The 14,548-nt window shown below is 46.4% G+C and overlaps 1 protein-coding gene across 7 annotated transcripts in view; it reads left to right on the plus strand.

The window, feature by feature from the left end:
• Asap2 (ArfGAP with SH3 domain, ankyrin repeat and PH domain 2) overlaps positions 1-14,548 on the plus strand; it is a 158,804-nt gene that overhangs the window by 57,473 nt on the left and 86,783 nt on the right. The window lies entirely within an intron of this gene.

Here is a 14,548-nt window from a genome sequence, read left to right on the forward strand (position 1 = left end):
TCTCAAAACAAAACAAGAGTCCCTGGAACTTTTGGCTTAAAGTCAGCAGGCTGTGCAGATGGTAGGAAGGGTGCCCCACACAAATACTATTAATGATGGAAAATATTTCTGAGAAGTCACCAGATGTCTGTGTGGCCTCATTCAGCAGGAAGGTGTCAGCCTTCAGAAAACAGAAATAGTGATGGTGGTAGAGGTTTAAAAGAGGCTGTAGGTGTGGGGCAAGTGGGTGCTGCTCAGTGCAAACACCCTGGGTGGAGATGAGCTCCCAGGTGCCCCGACACTGAGGCTTGTGCAGTTAGTGCTGAGCATTGAGCATGAGCCGAGGGTAGTTCCCATGGTTTTACTCACATTGAGAAGTGCTAGAGAGGATAAGAACTTCTAGACTGTTCCATAGCCTGCTGACATCATCTTGTCCTGTCTGATAACTACTCCGACTAAAAGGAGACACCTCAAGGTAAGAGGGTCACAGTACAGACAGCAGGGGGCCTGGACGTCCCTTAGACCCATACACAGGCACCCAGACTCCTACACTTATCGGGGATGCTCTCCCACAGGCTGACTGGCCTTTTGTTCCAGGATCTACCTATTGTGCTGTCCACCTGAAGGGTAAGGCAGAACCAGGATGAGTAGGTTTCACGGTCCAGATAGAATGGTAGTCCAGCAGTGGCTGTCAGCACACCAGAGAGGTTGCAGACCAGCTGATGCTCAGTCCACCAGCCCGGAGCTGAAAGCCTAGAGAATCCCAGGACAGTCATTGGTCGTCAGTCTGAGGTAGGAGGCCCAGGAAGCTGGATTCTGGTGTTGGAAGGTGCAGAGTAGGTGCCCTCACAGAGGGCAAAGTGGGCCGGCTAACACCAGTCAGCTTGTCCCTTAGATCTCATGTCCAGGCCCCTGCTGGAAGGTAATGCCTACTTTTTGGGAGTCCTCCCTCTGTTTCTCCAGGAGCACTCTTCAGACTTGTCCAGAGGTGCATCTCTTGATGTTGACTCCTCGTCCACTTGAGGCTGTAACCAACGTCAACCTCCACAGTGTTCTCTTAAAGACTTAGGAACAGATTTACAGACATTGTACAAGACCTCCACAGTGAGGCCCTCCCAGTGCTGCTGCAGAAATGTAGAGACAGCCTAAATAAGATACGTGTGAGGGACAGGAGGCTCAGGACTGCAAAGAGCCCACATTTCACCCTGGTCCCGGTCAGAACTAGCAGGAACAAAGGACAATCTGATTCTTACACATGTGTGGAGGGCTGGAAGGTGGTCCTTTGCCTCAGGCCCTGCCCTGCAGAAGGCAACGGGACAATATTGTCCTTTGAACACTCGGCATGGACCCTCAGCTTCCTGTGCATTGTGATAACCTGGACAACAGACTGCTCTAGTTAGACAGCAGAAGGGGCCTGCAGATCAGAGCTGCTCCCAGTGTGTTCTTCTCCTGCTGGCTCGGGGCTTTGTTCAGTCACAGAGCCATTGCCCGCCTGCCATCACTATGTCTAGCACCTTGTTGCTTCTCAGGAGGCCAAGAACTCACTAAGGGATGGATGCTCAACCGTTGACCAATTCCAGATTTCACAGAGCATCTCAGGAGAATTTATTTTAATTTTTAAAAATTGGATTCACTTGGCTTTTTTTTTGAGTTTATAATTTGGAGAGTATTAACGAATCGTATAACAGGGATACTGTATTCTGGTCAGATTGAAGAGAACTGATTTCATCATCACATGCCGACAAGACTTTGTCAGAGATAAAAAGGAGATTATCTTTTTAAAGTGAGATAAACAGGAGTAGTGTGGCTCGTGTGCAGGCTGATGCAAGTGTCCATAGCCTTGATGCACCCACTCATTTATTTATTTGCCTTTCTGACCCACATTGCTGTGGGTGAACCATAAACCTCGTTCCATTACCTGTCTTCTTGGAAGCATTTTAGAAATAAAGACAAGAGGCACTGCTGTGTCTGCTTAAAATCCAGCAGAATTCCTCTTATTCACACAGAAGTCAGTGGAAGTGAGCTCCATTCAGAATGTGGGAAAAATGAGGGAGGTCTGTAGGAGCAGTAGAAATGGGGGCGGAGACCAGTAGGCAGTGTCAGTGTGCAAGTATGGGTTATTAGGGGACATTGCTGCCTTGATCTCTTCCATGTTAAAGTGGTCCTGGAGCCACAGCTGCTATATTTAGTGGACTCTGCAGGAACCAGGTGAGGCCCAGCCTCCCACATATCCCCTGGACTCAGGCCAACCAAAAGAGGTCCACTCCCCATGCCCGCATGCACATCTTCGGGTCCCTCACCATCTCCTGATCTTGCCATGCTGTGGCCTCCCTCCATGTACACTCTGTCTGATCAAAATGCTGCTTCTCCTTGAGACCCCAGGAAAGAGCTTTGTTTAACCGTCAAAAGCTCTTATCTGACAGGGTTTCACAGTTTTCGAAGACTGTCTAGGTCAGAGATGTCCCTGAGGTATACCGTGCGTCCAGCAAGCTGGCTTTGCACCTGACCTTGGAAGGGGAATATTTCACTTTTGATATCTTGTATTCATCAGTCCCATTATGCCAAGTTTGAATTGTCATAAGGCTGTGAGTCTCACACACACACACACACACACACACACACATATATATATATATATATATATATATATATATATATATATCCGAGTACTATCTTGGAATCCTTGTTTGAGAATAAGTGTCATCTGCTTGGAAAGTCACCTGAGGAGACCATGATTTCCGATGTTGATGTTGGTTATAGCAACAGTTTATAGACTTCCTTTTGTAACTACTTTGTTGTGACTCATTCTTTATATTTATTAAACGAGTCTAAGGATAGTTTGAGTTGTTTTAGAACTAGTCAGAAATAAGTCAGGGATTGAGTGAGGGATTCAGCTGCTGGCCACCGCGGTTGGCATCAGAGCTTAGACAGCTTCCGCTCCAAAGTGCTGTTCCCAAAGAGGAGTTCTCAGCGACTGATCCTAGTGTTCAGTGTCCCAGGATGGCTACTTGTCCAGAAAGAGCGGTCCTTTGCTGTGAGAACAGTTGAGCATTTATGCCTGGCCTGTGCTATGTCTTTCCTGGTTTCACCCTCCTAAGTCTGTCCTGATTTGTCATGGACTGGCCCCATATGACCTCTTGCCTGGCCCCAGTTTGTCTACGGCAGCTTGGCTCAGTCCGTTGCTTCCAGAGCATGTAGAGACTGTGTCTTTCTCCATACTCCCTGGCTCTGTTGCCTGGGTGTGACCTTCCCACCCCTCCTGTGTTTCAGGCTGAGACTTGAGGCAGGGTAAGCCTTTCCTGACTCTCATTTCCTCTTGCTTCAGTAGCATGTTTCTGTCTGCCTAGCAGCTTCAGGGAGCACACACTCTTCATTCAGATTTGCAGGTGGGAAGTGAAGCGTGGGTCTCACTGTGCTAAGATCAAAGCATCTTCAAGGTCCCTTCGCTTCCCCATTTCTTGTAGAGGCCAGCTGTACTCCGTCACTCTCAGCCCCTTGTATCTACAGAGCCAGCCAATAGACGTTGGAGTCTTCCCACAGGTCCTGTCTGAGAGTCTGCACCGCTGGTTGTCGAAACCTAATGCTATATATCCATGCCTCGAACAGCTGGGGCTTGTTGCAGTTCTAGAAACAGGAAGTCCCCATTAGGCTACCAAGGTAGGCTCTCAGGTGGTTTATAGACAGTTGGCTTGTTTCGAGACCATAGCCCTATAGCCCTGACTGGCCTGGAACATGCTATGTAGACCAGACTGGCTGGGAATTCACAGAGATGCAGCTACCTCTACCTCCTATGTTCCACCACGCATGGCCAACAGTTATTTTCATGGGATACAGGAAGAAAGTCCTCTGGGGTCTCTGCTCATAAGGTCAATCCCATAAGGGCCTTGCCTTCTGAATTCACCTAAAGCTAATGATTTCCTAGTGGCTCCATCCCTTGATAGTAGCACACTGACCTCAGTATTAAACTTGGGGAGGCAGGTGTGTTCAGTCCCAATACAGACCCTGAATCTCCTGCCCCTCTCTTTCACATTTAAGTACCTTACATTTTAAAAGTTACATGTATTAATTATTATTTTGTGTGGGGTGGGTTGGGGGTTATGTGCACATAGAGTAACTTTGACAGTTCGATTCTCTCTTCCCACCACATGGGCCCTAGCCATGGAATTCAGGCTGTCAGGTTTGGTGACAAGTGCCTTTACCTGCTGAGCACCCCGTCATCTAGAACAATCACATCTCAAACTGGTTAGCAAGTTTAGGTCATCTACTCTTTCCTCTCCCTGTCAGGCAGCATACTGTACTCCTGGATCCCAGGGATTACAGGGTGAGGGATGGGACATTCTTCCTCCCTCATCGAGCCTCTGAGTGTTTTGAGGTTGGTTCACTTTAAACTCTTTTGGCAAGCCCCACATTAATGGGTCCTTAATATGCAGGCACTGTTAACGGCCCTAGGGCAGCGCTTCTCACTGTGTGGGCCAAAATCCCTTAGACAAACCTGGGTCTCCAAAAATATTTACATTACAATTCATAACAGTAGCAAAATTACAGTTATGAAGTAGCCATGAAAACAGTTTTATGGTTGGAGTCGCCACAACTTGGGGAACTGTATTAAGAGGTCTCAGCATTAAGAAGGTTGAGAACCACTGCTCCAGGGAGATCTGGTTAAGGGCTAGACTTCACCTGTGGCATCCCTGGTTCAATTGGTCTGTTTATAGCTTCAGTGTTTGCTAATTAAACAGTGCCCCAGAGGTAGAGCTGATCTTTGAGAAATCCACCTTTGAAGTTGTCCTGGGCATCAGTACACCCTCCCCCTACTCCACCTTTATCTACTGAGCATTGATTTACTTATGTGATAGCAAGGGATTATGCTCTCTGTTGGGGATGCCTTTTGTGGAATGTCTTATGAACAGGTTTTTATGTTAGGGAGCTGTTTCTGTAATTTTTCCCCACTCAGTGAACTGCTACCTGAACTCTTAAAACAAAACAGCCCGAATCCAACTTTATATTTATTTTAAATTCTTCTTAAAATTTCTAAGCTCTGTCTCAGCATAAAGGTGTTTTCCTCCAAGCTGAGAAGTTGAAGCTAACATTTTCATCTGTGTTTGACACATCAGCGGGTGAGAAAACTCATCTCAAGGAGGATGAGCATCAAGGAGGAAGCAACGTGAGACTTTCATTTTCACTTCTAGACTCGCCATGGTGGATGGAGTGTTCTTAGGGAGAGCCAGAGCCCTCCTCACCTGGAGTCTGGAGGCCCTGGGGGAATTGTCACATTCCCAAATAGAAAGGTACAGAGGAAGAAATGCTAATTTTACCTGCAACTTTTACTGTCTTCTTCCACCTACTGAGGAAAATGAACCTTCATAGTCCTTCACGCCCCACCAGGTGTATGTGTGTGTGTGTCTATCTGTCTGTCTGTCTGTCTGTGTGCGCACACATGAGCAGAAGGTTAAAGGACAACTTGTGGGAGTTTTCTTTTTCCACCACTTGGCTTGTTACGGGCATTTCAACCTGCTGTGACCTCACTGGCCCTATTTTTTTTTTTTTTTTTTAACGAGAAGCATATACTAGCTTATGGATTGAAGTTTTAGTGTGTATTAAGAAGACAACACATCTGGGTATGGTTTTCTAACTTGTACATTGAAAAATAAATCATAGTTGTTCTCAGAGTTGGACAAGATTACTGGAAAGCTAGAACTCTGCTCTATGGTCGTAACATTGAAAGTGGGCACACAGAGTTTTTGGAAATCTGTAGGCAGTGCACATCGCTGAAATCAAGATCTCTACGAGGAAGGTTCTTCTTGCACAAATATGTTTGTTGTTTTGTTGCATTGCTCATCATGCCAAAATATAAGCAGTGCTCCTGACAAAACCAGGATCAGCCGCTTGGGATGATGGGACTGTACTACAGAAATGAGAATGCTTATGAAACCCAGGGTACAAAATCTGTGCACACATTTCTGTTATTAAAAAGAAATAGCACATCGTAACATCATGAAACAGCATATACTACTGTCAAGATCTTCATACGATTGATGGTAGAAGTAATGATAGCAAAAGTCAGGTGTTCGTGCATTTGCTGGAGGCCGGGCAGTCTACTTACATAAATGTCTTCCCTACAGCAGTGCTGTGAGTTAGGCGCTGCCCTTTGGCAGCAGGGGCACAGCTGGGCACAGCTGGGGCACAGTTAGGGCATGATGAGGATGCACTCCAGAGGAAAACATCTGGCAGTCCTGCTGAGCAGGCTGAAGTCAGTTTGCTGGTTGCCAGTTGAGTCTGAGGCTGTCCATGCTGCTTGCTCTAGAGGTGACTCTCAGGTGACCTCAGGGAAGTGTGAAGATCATTGTCCCATTGAGTTATAAGATCCTTGGAGTCTTAGGGCCAGAGGAAGCACATCTTAAAAGAACGCTCAAGGACTTGGGACTTGCTGTTTTAGAGGGGAGAGGATACTTGTGAGACAGGGTTTCTCTGTGTAGCCTTGGTTGTCTTGTAACTTGCTCTGTAGCCGAGGCTAGCTTTAAACTCGGATATCCACCTGCTTATGCCTCCTGAGTGCTGGATTAAAGGTGTGTGGGCGCCACCACCGCCAAATGGCTTGTTCTTGTCTTAAGAGATGGTTTCCCAAGAGCAGGTTTTAACTCAAGCTTGTTGTAGAAAGTAACTGTGTGAACTGCTCCTGGGAAGGTTCTGGCAGCAGGTTGGAGAAGAGGTGATGACCGGGGTTGAAGTCACAGTGTTTCCAGGTCCTGGCTCTGGCTGCCAGCTCACTCTCTCTGGTGCTTAGGTACAATGGCTGGAATGTACACCAGTGACTTGCAGAGGGAGTCTTGTCAGCAGTGATTGGCAGTTTAATCATGGGAACCTCAAGCCTGTAAGCATTGGCCTGAGTCAAACTTGTGGGTATAATTCCAATTGGTGGGACACGGAGACTCATCTGGGCCCTGGCTTCTTCACTTCAGACTTAAATGGAATTTGTGCTTCCCTGGATTCTATACATTAAAGGTCTCTGTAGTGGTTCTTAACCTGTGGGTCACGAGCCCTCTGGGGTTGAGCAACCCTTTCTTAGGGGCAGCAGCAAAAATAACTTTATGGTTGGGGGTCACCACAGCATGAGGAACCGTGTCAAGGGGTCACAGCATTAGGAAGGTTGAGAACAACTGATCCGAGAGACAGTGTAGAATAATCTTGTGAACTTTCTTGGTGCCTCTGAGGGCTGGAAGGTGAAGAGCGATCGGCTATGCAAACTGTCAACCTCCCAGGCGGATGCTGTCACCCAGCACTGCTTGCCTTCACGTAATACTGGACCACCTTGCAGAATCCGAACCTGTTTCCTCAGAGCTAATACAAGATGAAATGTGACTTACCTGTTTGGTTGAGTCCGATCAGCAGGGGCAGCCATCGAACGGGGCTTTGGACTCTGTCTTTCAGGGACTATAACTGTCTCTCATCAAACCCTAGAAGTTGTCCGGGCTCCTTGGCTCAGGGGCTGGGGGTGGAATGAGAGGGCATCTTACCAAGTCTGTATGGTCAGGTTGATCAAATCAAATCAAAGGAAAAAGGCTAAGAGCAGCCTGGGCAGAGAGCACATGCCACGCTGTGTGCGCTGTGGCTGATCAAGTCATAGGGCCAACAGGAGGGCTGCTTCTGGCAAAGAATGCAATTGGATGTAAAATCTATCCTGTATCTAATTGCCTGAAGTTACTTCCTTTTGAGGGCACTTTGGGAATTACAGGCCTGAAGAGAGTTGTCTGCCACACCCTTACCTGGGCTTAGAGCAGAGTTGGACTCAGGCAGCTCTAATCAGGGAGAGTCCAGCATGAGTCAGGCAGCCCTGAGCTCATCTTCTGTTGCATCCTGTCCTGGGGTCTCCGGAAACTGCCAGAAGCCTTTGCGGCCTCTAGTGCTGGAGGTTTTCCTCGTTTCCAGTGCTGTTTGTGTCTCATGCATTTGCTGTCACCATGGGTTGTTTTAACCTGTTTGTACTGGCAGATTCAAGCTTTACTCATTGTGTTGTACCTAAGTCTATCTCATCTCCAGGTCTTTTTTTCTTCTTCTTCTTCTTCTTCATTTTTTTTTTTTAAATTGAGACGTGGATCTCATTTTATAGCTCAGGTTTGCCTTGTTTTCACTATGTAGCTCAGACTGGCTTTCCAACTCACAGTGACCTTTCTGCTTGAACCCCTCCAGTGCTGGGATTATAGGTAAGCACCTCGTGTGCATGTATGCGTACGTATGTGCGCGTGTGCGTGTGCGTGTGCGTGTGCGTGTGTGTGTGTGTGTGTGGTGGAGGCCAGAAGGGCATCAGGTGCCTTAAGGTCTCTCATTAAACCTGAAGCTTGCTCATTTTGGCTAGGCTGGCCAGCCAATGAGTTGTTGGGGTCTGGGATTCACCCATCTCTGCCTCCCAGTTGTGGGGCTACATTGTTTGCATAACCATGCCTGGCTTTTTACACAGGTGCTGGGGGTATGAAGCTAGGTCCTTGTGCCTGCAGGGCAATCACTCTTAACACACTCTCTAGACCCTACACACACACACACACACACACACACACACACACTACCCATCATCCATCTTCTTAACACAAATTTTATGACCCTTTAAATTACCTTCCAGTTCTTTCTATTACCTAGGGGAAGCACTTCATTATCTGGTCCCAGGGGGCCCTCCATTTGCTGCCTCTGCCCAGGGTCTGCAAGTATCAAGCCCAGGACTTTCTGATTGCCATTCTGTGTGCACAGAATAGACTTAGTTGAGCCTTTCTGTCTAATAGAAGCTTTCTCCTTGAGGCCAAGGCCTGTTATAGGAATCTTTATTCACTAGCATCATAGGCTTCCCACATGATGGTTTTTATTCTCATAGATGATGGGTGCTTAGGAAATACAGGATGGAAGCACACACGAGAGCTGATGTTTACAGTACCCAGAGCATGTGTTCTGAAGGGACGGAAACCAGCAACATAAGGAACATGCAGCTCTGTTGGTGATGTCTCCTCCACTTGGCTTCCAGTGCACTGCGAGTAGTAGGAGTCTGGAAGAAGTAACTGGGAGTTGTGTTAAATGATTCACATTGCCTCTGAGCTGTCCCTAATAGTTCAGGATCATTGAAAGACAGGATCAGAGCGTATCCGGATCAGAGGCAGTGGTCAGGTCATGCCTTGACCTATTGTGGCCACAGCCTGATTTAGTACGTACCAGGTTGGCATCTGTTGGGACCTGTGCCATTCATGGGAGTCTTGAAGTGGAAAGAGCTACAGGTATTTGAGAAAGCACAGGGTTGGGAAGAAGTGGTCCCCTGAAGCCAGTCTTGCCATAGATGACACCTGCTTGCTCATACTGCCACTTCCAGGAAAAGTTTCAAGAGAGAATAACAGACTGCAGTGGTCCTTTTATTTTTTTTTTCTTTTTTCTCTTCTTTCCTCTCTTTCTTTCTCTCTTTCTTTCTCTCTTTCTTTCTTTCTTTCTTTCTTTCTTTCTTTCTTTCTTTCTGCCTCTCTCTCTCTCTCTCTCTCTCTCTCTTTCTTTCTTTCTTTCTTTCTCCTCCACCCCCCTTTCTGTTTGGATTTTGAGACAGGGTTTCTTTCTGTAGCCCTGGCTGACCTGGAACTCACTGTGTAGGTCAGGCTGGCCTTGAACTCACAGAGATCCTCCTGCCTCTGCCTCCTGAGTGCTGGAATTAAAGGCATGTGCCACTGTACCTGAAAAGACTGTAGCAATTTTTAAAAATTATTTTATGTTTATGGGTGTTTGCCTGGATGTATGTCTGTGCACCATGTGTGTACAATGTCTACTAAAACCAGAAGAGGGCAATAGATCACCTGAAACTGGAGTTAGAGGACCTTTGTAAGCCTCCAATGTGGGTGCTAAGGTATGAATGAACGCAGATCCTCTGGAAGAACACTCTATGCTCTTAACTACTGAGCCATCTCTCTAGCAGCAACTACAGTCACCCAGGCATGGAGGGCTAAAATGACCCAGCTATTGCAGCCAGTGGTGACTTCGTTATGTCTTCTTACTATGAGGATGCCTATGCTTAGCTTAGAAAATCCCGTTGTGAGTGCAACCAGCTTTCCTGGTGTGCAGGGACAGAAGGGGCTTGGTGGGTGCTTACCCTAAGCCACTCTGGGCATCACGGTTGGTTCATTCCCTCACCTATAAAACAGCATAAAGGAATATTCAGAAAGTGTGAGGTTTGCTGCCTGGTGTGTAAAGGCAACAGTTGGTTGAATACTTGTTATTTTTAACCTTCATGCATTTTGATACATTTCCTTCAGCCTTCGTTCTTTATGTTATTTTATGAAATTGAGACTGAATGTCTAATTTTGTATTTTGTCTTTTCCAAGTTGGGTCTTCTATCGTCCATTCTGTGAGATGATTTAATGAGCTGACCTTCATGTTGGAGAAATGACCACAGTGGTTAAGCATGCATACTGTTCTTGCAGAGGACTTGAGTTGGTTTCTAGTACCCAGAACTAGGCCCAATACCTGCTACAGGGAATCCAACGCCCTCTTCTTGCCTCTGTGTGAACACACACACACACACACACAATTAAAATAAATCTTTAAAAGCCACCCTCAAGTGCTACTTTGTAGGTGTGCTCGCCCTCCTCCAGCTCAGCCTTGTTGGCACTGTGTACATCTCCTATTTCCAGACTGTAAATCATCTGTATGCAATGCTCTACTAACCTTGGCTTCAGACCTGCAGTTCTCAACCTCAGAGAACATATATTTCTGATGGTCTTAGGAACCCCTAACCATGTTATTGTCACTGCTATTTCATAAATGTAATTTTACTACTGAGTGGTATCGAAGTTCCTAAGACCATCAGAAATATGTGTTTTCCGATGGTCAAGACCCAACAGGTTAAGAACCATTGTTGTGGAAAGATTCCCGGAAGTGGAGTTCTCAAATGGCGTGGGCATTTTAAAGACTTCATTACCAAAATTACTTTCAGGTTTTCATCTAGGCCTGACCCTAGAAATGAATCCTAAAACCAACTCTTCCCCTGGGACAGGAAATAACCCTGTGGGGTGGTGAGGTCATCCCAGAGTTTACCTTATTCCTTTAGAAATTGTGTGCTTCAGGTTAGATCTGAAACCAGGTAGCCTGTAGGGCCGGGGGTATGATCACCTTTGGAATATCTTCATGTAACATGTGGTGAACATTTGAATATTAATCAAGTCATCTGGGGAGTGTGTCACAGTGCTGCTATTGTGGTGAATGAACGTCTCCTCGACTGTTCCCTTCACTAGCTGTCCAGGTGGCTCAAATGTGCCACCTCGATGGATGCTTCTCCATCAGAGTCCACGTGTCTGTGGTCTTGTGTGGAGCAGGGGCTTGCAGCAGCCCTAGGGGTGACACAGAAGTTGGGGCCACGCTGGTGCAGGAACTGCCCACCTGGTTCTCTTCATCGATGATGGCATTTTGAGCTGTTGGCTTGACGGGAAGGGCGTGGCCTTTGTTTTAGCTTAGAGCAGAAGGGAGGGTTGCAAGTAGAGCAGATAATACCAGCAGTTCCTGGTGTGGAGGAAGAACACTGGGCTGAGAGTCAGGAAGCCAGGGGTCTGTTCTGCCTCTGCAGACTTGCTGTGTAACTTGATGCAGTTGCTGTCTTCCCTTGCCTGCCTTGCTGTCTGTAAAGAGAGGGCTAGGACAGGTCCTCTCTCAGCATCCTTAGAACAGGACAGGGATATGGATGGACAGGAGACATGTCCTGACCGGTTTTGGTTTCAGAGTTGAGAGCTGGAAGCAGGCAGGAACTTTGAAAGAGATGTTAACAGCCATCGAATACACAGGACTCTCCAGGGCTCACAGAGCTTCACGCCTTCTTGTTTCCCCTTGGTGATTCATATCCACCCTTGGAACCATTGTCCAAATGTTTCCTTGGTGCCTGGCATAGAACAGTGATCAGCAAGGACACTGATATCTCTCTCCCTAGGCATTTATACCTGCTCCTAGGAACATACTTGTCCTTGGTGTCACTCTGAGGTCCTGCCATACTCCAGCTGCTGGGCTGAAAGTAATGAATGGAATATCTGAATTGGAGACAGAGGTAGTTAAGACCATGTTGGTCATTGGAGGTTAACTGGCTGTGACGAGCCCCCCTGCCATCTTTTGCTGCTCTGTGCTGTGGCTTGTACCCTTAGTGTTCTGTGCCACTTTGATTCACCAGCTTTATGTGTACGTGTCTCATTAAAGAGGAGCAAGGGGGGCTGGGGAGTACTCTTCCAAAGGTCCTGAGTTCAAATCCCGGCAACCACATGGTGGCTCACAACCATCCACAATGAGATCTGATGCCCTCTTCTGGTGTGTGTCTGAAGACAGCTACAGTGTACTTACATATAATAATAAATACATCTTTGGACCAGAGCACACAGGGCCAGAGCAAGCAGGGCCAGAGCAAGCAGAGGTCCTGAGTTCAATTCCCAGCAACCACATGATGGCTTACAACCATCTGTACAGCTACAGTGTACTCATATACATTAAATAAATAAATATTTTAAAAAATAAAGAGGAGCAAATAAAATAATAAAATAAAAAGGTGTTTTGCCTTTTTAGATCCAATAATTTTTTTCTTAAATCACATTCTTTGGATCTCCTCCTTGATGTACACATTTAAAATCACAAAATCAGGTAAGCCGAAAAGCACAAGATAAAACCTAACCCTCGCCTCTAACCTTCTTGTCTGCTGCTGCTTAGAGGATAGGTTCTTAGGTGAGTGCACCCTAGTTCATCCATCTCTTGAATAGATTGGATCTCGTGCCTGAGGTGTAGGGGACAGGAACATGTGCAGAGGGAACTCCAAAGAGATGGGGTCTCATCCTAGGGTGGGTCCTGCCGCTCAGATTCCCATCTCCCGAGGCTCCCAAAGGAGATATTCTTGGCTTGGGATCCCACAAACTGGAGCAGAAGATGTGATAGAGCGAGTGTCCGTAAAACAGCTTTCAGTTCTGTAAATAAAAGCTGATAGATGCATTTTGGGATCTTTCCAGAAACTTTATTCCCAGGCTATTTATTTTAGGTTCCTATTTTAAGGTTTGTTTTTTTGGCAAAAGAAGGATAAAGGCTCTCAGATTGCTCTCAGGTCTTGGTAGGAAAATTTCTAACTTGGGGCTGATCTGAAGCAGTGAGTTACCATGCTTCTAGGTGAGCTAGCTGTTCTCACAGTGGGCACTATCCTGGGCACCCTAGGAAGACACAAAGATGCCGAGCATACAGGCTGGAGTGAGGTGCTTCAACTCATTTGAACCTTGAAGGAAGTTCCCTTACACACACACACACACACACACACACACACACACACACACACACTCACACACTCACACACACTCACACTCTCACACTCATACACACTCACTCACACACACTCATACACACACACACTCACACTCACATTGCACATGGCCAGCACCAGCTACATGCTGTGGCCATCAGCTCTGGGCTAAAACCTCATTGGGCCTTGCCTATGTTTTAACTTGGAAATAGTTTTTTTGTTTGTTTGTTTTTAATAGTGTTTGGTGCAGAAGGCCTATTCTTCACAGTTCACCACATATGTTAGACGTATACATAGAAATGGGGATTAGTGATCTAACTGTGAAATGGAATTTAAGGATCTAAAATTTGAGTACTTTCGGTTTTAGCAAGGTAAAGTAGTTTTGATTTTTAAAGTGTAATTTACTATTGTATGTGAGCACATGCATGCCACAGCACACATACATAGATCAGAGGATGTAATTTACTATTGTATGTGAGCACATGCATGCCACAGCACACTTACATAGATCACAGGATGTAATTTACTATTGTATGTGAGCACATGCATGCCACAGCACACACACATAGATCACAGGATGTAATTTACTATTGTATGTGAGCACATGCATGCCACAGCACATACATAGATCAGAGGATGTAATTTACTATTGTATGTGAGCACATGCATGCCACAGTACACACACATAGATCAGAGGATGGCTTTTTGGAATCTGTTTTATCTTTCCACCTTTACGTGGGATCTGGGAATTGAACCCTGTCTGCCCAGTTTGCATAGAAGGTACTTTTCCTCACTGAGCTGTCTTGCTGGCCCAAGGTAAGCTATTTTTAGATATGAAATGCCAGTGTGTCAGAGAAGGGAGGAGCAGGCTGGGGAGTCAGACACATTCGGGGCTGAAGCCCAGCAGTACCACTCTGCGGCTTTGTTGCCTGGGACTCCATATAGACGTCTAGTGTCATAGTTACTGCTGTTTGTGGTGTTGGTTGTGTGCACCATGTGTGTCCTTACCCTACATTGACTCTTATTATATTCTGACATCAGAGGCCAGCAAACCTCTGTCATTCACAAAACTGATAGAGTAGGTTTAGTGAGGGTTACCCTTACCTACCAGCTATAAATGTCCCCTGGCAGCCATAGAAATGGAGCCCAGATCTTCCGAGGGCTTCTCTTATGATGCCGACATGCGCATTCATGTGTGTATGTGTGTGTATGAGTGCATGTGTATTCATCTAGAATTCCTGAGCCTCTTTCTGGAAACTTCCCACCCCAAGGCTGCCAAATGATCCTCAGGGCTTTGTTCAT

The sequence above is a fragment of the Mus musculus genome, chromosome 12 (assembly GCF_000001635.26).
Source record: "Mus musculus strain C57BL/6J chromosome 12, GRCm38.p6 C57BL/6J".
In the NCBI taxonomy this organism is placed as follows: Eukaryota; Metazoa; Chordata; class Mammalia; order Rodentia; family Muridae; genus Mus; species Mus musculus.